The 6,691-nt window shown below is 39.9% G+C and overlaps 1 long non-coding RNA gene across 1 annotated transcript; it reads left to right on the top strand.

The window, feature by feature from the left end:
* Positions 1-1,592: 1,592 nt before the first annotated feature.
* On the top strand, positions 1,593-6,401 carry LOC133451791 (uncharacterized). Its single transcript, XR_009783213.1, has 3 exons — positions 1,593-1,658; positions 6,162-6,249; positions 6,329-6,401. It is a non-coding gene; the product is annotated as an uncharacterized LOC133451791 (long non-coding RNA).
* Positions 6,402-6,691: the final 290 nt, after the last annotated feature.

Below are 6,691 nucleotides of genomic sequence, written 5' to 3' on the forward strand. Positions count from 1 at the left end.
GTCAAATAACACTAATAACAACAAATGCCACTATCGGTGCACTTAAACAGATCCTCAGCCTGCACAATGATGACTGATTATTTAACGTTATGTAACAGTAACCATCCAGGAAATTATGTTTTAACACAGCTGTGTGAACACATTCACAAATTCCACTCATAACAGGCCATCACGCAAAATAAAAAAAAAAAAAAACATGATGGCTCTCAACAGGTGGGTTCGCGCAGCTTACACATTCACAAATCACACTCATAACAGGCCATAACGCAAAATAATAATAATAACAATAATTTAAAAAAAAAAACATGATCTCTCAGGTGGGTTCAGGCCATATTAAGCAGGCTGGCCTCTTACCTTAAGTTAAAGCAAGTCACTGCAGCAGCGGGCGGCGCAGTAGCATCTGCCCCGGAGCATCGGCCTCGACTTCCTTCACCAGAGGGGGGAGAGGAACGGGACCCTCTGTTGTGACATCGTCTCTCGTCTCATCTCTGGCTGACACTGACACCTTTTTTGATGTGAACCCAAAGTGTGCAAGTGACACACTCTGAGTTAGCTTCCGCTTAGCCATGTTATTGTGGCATCTCAACTAGCCGGTCATTGCGCGGTGCTGGCGCACATGGCTAATTTGCATACATAAAGGTGCAGGACTTGTTTTAAACCAATACAAGTTTTGAATTTGAATACTTGATATGGCGATCTCTTAAAGCATATACCTAAGCCATATATATATATATATATATATATATATATATATATATATATATATATATATATATATATATATATATATATATATATATATATATATATATTTGTATTCTGTTTTTTCACTTTTTGTACTCTTTTTTTGTCATGCATGTTCGAAATAAAAATCTTCAAATCAAATCAAGTCAAATAAAACCGTAGGATATCTGTATCGTTGTAAACCCAAACAAGTTTTAGTGTAGTTTGGTGTTTTTAATGTAAATCTGATAATCCCCTGAAGTTTTACAACAAACAGTAAATCAGTTGTCATAAATCAGCCGTATCAGGGTTGGTCCGCTGGGGAAGACACAACACAACTACGATGACAGGAAATCACAGGAATCTTTATCTACAGAATAGAAGGTATTTGCATGAATGAGGTGCCAAAGTTTTCAAACTGAAAACAAAATCTGCAACAAATTACAGTTGACTCTTGCACCCGTTGATCAGGCCGACTGGTCACATAATGTCTTAATGTTTTTTCAATGTTATTCTATTTATATTTATTGTACGTATTTATTGTATTGTTATTATGCAATTTTACATAACGTTGTTTTTTATTTCTAGCACTCCCTTTCGCCTCAAAGTGCTTATGCTCTTTGTTCAGGCTGCATTTGCAAATAAGAATTTGTTCTTAAATTGTTTGCCTGGGTAAATAGAGGTTAACCCTTGTGCTGTCTTCGGGTCAAGGAAGACTGCCTCCCCTCCTTCTCCCCTCCTGCCTCCCCTCCTTCTCCCCTCCGCCTGTCTCCCCTCCGCCTGTCTCGACTCGTCTGACTCGTCTGACTTCACCGTTTCCCTGGAATCACTCACTCTGTTGTTTTTAAATCCCGTCACCAGGAAGTTTCTGATCAAATCTAACCCAGCAGCTTGAGGCGCAGCCGACTGTCTCCGACGGGAACCTCTAAATGAAGGTAATGTTGGCTGTTTTTAAACGTTTTTATGTGGTTTAAATGCAGAAATCTGCTGCACATAATTAACAATAAACTCAAAACTCTAAATGATTTCCAACAGAAACGGTAAACCTTTACGTTTGAAAGTAGATGTTGAATGAATGTCACTTTTTAAACCGTTTCTGAACCTGAATCAGTGGATTAACTGAGATCAGTCTGTACAGGTTTGGCACATCCGAGGAGTAGGTTGTTTTATTTAATAATGTCTGTTTTTGTACATTTTAATTTATTCTTATATGGAGAACACATTGACGAGGTTCTGGGTATCTAAGTTGAGTGGCTTTAATTAGGGCCCGAGCACTTACAGTGCGAAGGCCCTATTGTATTGTAGGAATTTTTCTTCTGACGAAATGAGGGCCTTTTTTCCCCCTAAACGTGCCCCAAAAGTCACCAAATTTTGCACCAAGCCAGGCCTGGCGAAAAATGTGATATATCATGGTTTGTATTAATGGGCGTGGCCTAATGGCTCAACAGCGCCCCCTAGAAAACTTTGTGCCTCAAGCCCCACAATACGGTTTGATGTACATGCACGAAAATCAGTACACACCTGTATCATGTTGCAACTTAAAGAAAAGTCTTTTGGTGCCATGGACGAAACCCAACAGGAAGTCGGCCATTTTGAACATTTTGAATTAATCGCGTAATTTTGGAGCAATTTATGCCATTCCTTTGGCAGTTAATACGGCCCGAACCGTAACGTGCACCCAGGTGTGTTATACATCAAAATATGCGTCTCCATCCTGCGACACCACGCATTACGTTTCTCTTTCAAAAGTGTTACCGTGGCGACGCTAGACGCCAACAAGCGTGCCCACCCTTCATCTGATTGGTCCATATTTGATAGTTCCCCAAAAGGCACCAAATTTTGCACCCAAGCCAGACCTGGTGATAAATTTGATATATCATGGTTTGCATTAATGGGCGTGGCCTAACGGCTCAACAGCGCCCCCTAGAAAACTTTTCTCTGTCATAACCTTTGAATGGTTTGACATAAAGAGTCGTAGGTGGTGTCATCGGACTCGGTTTTTGAGTCCTTGACCTTAATTGGTGCAAATTGCATGCGCGAGGGCCCGTTCATCGCTGCTTGCAGCTTTAATTGTTGTTGTTCCACTTCAAATTGCTGTTGCAGTTTAACTCAAACCAAAAATAAAGTAGATAACGTGTTTGCAGTAAATGGTTCATAAATTATCCATTTGATTATTGTGTTTCTTTTAGTAGGCCTAAACTGTAGATGGGTACAGTATCACACTTAGTACTAGATCACTTTAAATATTAAGTGTAAATCAACCCCAGGCTCTTGTAGCTGAATTTGCTCCATTTCAGATTAAAAACCATAGATGGTAAAAACCTGCCAGGCTGACAGTAGGATGATGGAAACAACACTGCTGCAACTGTGACCTTTGACCTTGGACCTGGTGATGGAAACAACACTGCTGCAACTGTGACCTTTGACCTTTGACCTGGTGATGGAAACAACACTGCTGCAACTGTGACCTTTGACCTTTGACCTGATGATGGAAACAACACTGCTGCAACTGTGACCTTTGACCTTTGACCTGGTGATGGAAACAACAGTGCTGCAACTGTGACCTTTGACCTTTGACCTGGTGATGGAAACAACACTGCTGCAACTGTGACCTTTGACCTTTGACCTGGTGATGGAAACAACACTGCTGCAACTGTGACCTTTGACCTTTGACCTGGTGATGGAAACAACGCTGCTGCAACTGTGACCTTTGACCTTTGACCTGTTGCTTCTCTGTGTGGCCAGTAGGGGCAGCTGCTGACTTTGATAAATATTAATGAAAGATTTTTCTGCAACTTTGTTCATCTGTTGTCTGTATTAGGATGCAGGAGAAAAAATATTTGAGAGGGGGAAGATTTTTTTTTTATTGTGCACTTCGAGAAAAAAGTCAAAATGTCGAGATTATTGTTAAAATACAATTTCGAGAATAAAGTCGAAATTTTCATTTTCACGAAATTTTGACTTTTTTCTCAACTTTGATTTTTTTCTCGACATTTCGACTTTTTTCTTGAAGTGCATAACACAAAAAAAATAAATCTTCCTCCTCTAAAATACTATTTTTATTTTTCTCCTGCCATAATACTCTTCCGTAGCTTCCATGGTCTCAATCCCTGTGGATTACAATCTAACTACGACAAAAAGTTCTTACATCTAGTTTTACAAGTGTATTTGTAATGACAGGGAAGAACATGAAATAAGTTTATAGTGGGTGTGTGAATGATCAATAATCAGTATTATTGGCAGTAATAGAGGGCCCCAAAATCACATCTTGCTTAAGGCCCCATGGAGGCTTGGGCCGGCCCTGCCGGATACTTCTCTATCGGTGGTTAAATGCCAGTTTTATATGGAGCTAGAACAGTCTCATAATTTGCAAATGCACACACCGTTTCACAAATGCACAGGACAAAATTCACAAATGCACACACTGATCCGCAAATGCACACACCGTTATATACAGGTTATATTTGTGTGTGCATCAAAAATAAATGTGTATATCTTGTCCTACGCACGTATGAATTGTTCTGTGCATTTGTGAAACGGTGTGTGCATTTGCGAATCGGTGTGTGCATTTGAGTATTTTGTCCTGTGCATTTGTGAAACGATGTGTGCATTTGAGTATTTTGTCCTGTGCATTTGTGAAACGGTGTGTGCATTTGCGAATTATGAGACTGTTCTAGCTCCATAGTTTTACCGCATGCAAAAACCGCGGCGCACGCCTGAGCCCGTTCAAATGCTTCTCAGAGAATCTTCATTCCAGCTTATTAATAAGAGCATCAAGCACAGATTTATAGCCCGGGGACTCTGGAGTTCCTCACTGGTTGTTTTCATTTGCCCCAAAGAACTGTTCATGAAAAAAGTCTGGAGGGAGGATTTGAGTGAAATCAAAATAAATTTAGATTTTTATGTATTGTCAGTTGCATGTTATATCAGCTATAGAGAACAAGGTAGTGCCGAAAAACCATATATATCCCCCCTCACAAAAATAAGAAAAATAGAGAAACATATTTTTTCATCAACAAAACAAATTTAACATTTTTCAAATAACAAAATAACATATTTGAACCATTTTTCAGACAATATCTGTTGATATATCTATATAATAACTGAATAAATCTGAAAAATGGTTCAAATATGTTATTTTGTTACTTGAAAGTTTTAAAATATGTTTATGTAAAATATGCTACATGTATATGTGTATATGTATATGTATATGTATGTCGTAAAATGTTATAAAAAATAACATAAAAAAAATGTATGTTCAAGTAGAGTTTATAGTTGTGTTGTAATCCCCACTCGCCAGTGCCCCCCCCAACATTTTTTATCACCAGCCCACTGCTAGATATACACAAAAGATAACGAGACACAGACAATCAGGGCAGATGGGAAACAGGCAGTGTTGGGACTAACGCGTTATTTAGCAACGCGTTACAGTAACGCCGTTAGTTTTGTGATAACTAAAACTCTAACGCATTACTTTTTAAATTCAGTAACGCAGTTACCGTTACCAAACGGTGCGTTACTCCGTTATTTCTGGCTAAAGTGAAGCTTCTTTTCCCCGGAGACCAGAGGAAACGTAGTGTGTTTATTCAAAGACATGACCGGTCATGGCGAGCCAAGAGACGATGAGTTTCTCAACATGGAGATATTGTCATTACAGTAATCCCTGGTTTTTCGCGGGGGTTACGTTCCAAAAAGAACCCGTGATAAGTGAAATTCTTTTTACAATTATTATAGAAGGTTCAAATTGCAGAGATCAGCACTTATTCCACTGCTCTTCTGAGCCGCTGCATCCCGACTCTGTAGCGTCTTTTTCTCCTAAAGCTGCGGTGCAGGAGTGTTTTTTCAAGAGAAAAAAATAGTTATGGGTCGTTGTCTTCGCTCTTTTTTCTTCTGGGCAAAAAGATTCTTATAAACCGACACCATTGATTATATTTGAGAACTAATGAACGATTCATCAAAGAGTCCCGTTCTTGAGCTGCTGCTGAAGCTCATTGGCCGTTCTCAGCTTGTTGCTAAGCAACCAACGTTATTGATACAGGAAGTGAAGAAGCGGGGAGACTGTTTAACCAATCAGAATGCAGAACACGATGCACAATGCAAATCCATACAGAACCTGCTGAAATGAAGGCTAGAGGGGATTAATGGGAGCATTATAATAATGTTTTTATTTAAAGTAACTCAATAGTTACTTTTCATAGTAACGCATTACTTTTTGGTCTAAGTAGCTGAGTTACTGAGTTACTTTTTAATGAAGTAACTAGTAAAGGTAACTAGTTACTATTTTTCAGTAACTAGCACAACACTGGAAACAAGAGGGACCAGACAGAAGTGAAACTCAGGGACACGGGCGTACAAAACAAAACAGGGAAATGTCAGATCCTGACAGGAAGGTCATGTGAAATGGTTTTGACGTGAGCCACTTCTGTTTTTGTGAATAGGTTATCCAACAACAAAGGCAACACGGGAAGAGAATAACGTCATGGATTTGTTTTCATTATTTAATGCGAGCCAGAGCCGAGCTCAGAGGTGAGGTGTCCATCTCTAACTGCAGGATTCTCCTGGATGTCTGAGCTCCGCAGTAACGTCATAAAACTGTTTTTCACAGTATTGAACCTGAACCTGGACCTGGACCTGGACCTGGACCTGGATTTGGATCTGACCAACCTTCTGCAAAAAGGTCAGCTGTTACTGCCGTTACGATTTTTGGACATTTGGGGGAAAAACTGGGGCCACATCTAGGATTCCATAACGGTCCAACGTGAATGTCCCACTTTGGCCAGTTGTCCTAAAGTGGGAGACAAATATTGATGTCCATTAGTCCCCCATGGACCTGATCATTACCGGCATGGACGGTCCCCCACTGGGAGCGCGGTAGTGCGGCACTACAGTACCGCACTACCCTTGTACTGTCTTTGGGTCAAAATGGTCCGTGTACTTCACCATCCGTTTTTTGTTTTGAAATGACAAA

Source organism: Cololabis saira, chromosome 10 (genome assembly GCF_033807715.1).
Source record: "Cololabis saira isolate AMF1-May2022 chromosome 10, fColSai1.1, whole genome shotgun sequence".
NCBI classification, from domain to species: Eukaryota; Metazoa; Chordata; class Actinopteri; order Beloniformes; family Belonidae; genus Cololabis; species Cololabis saira.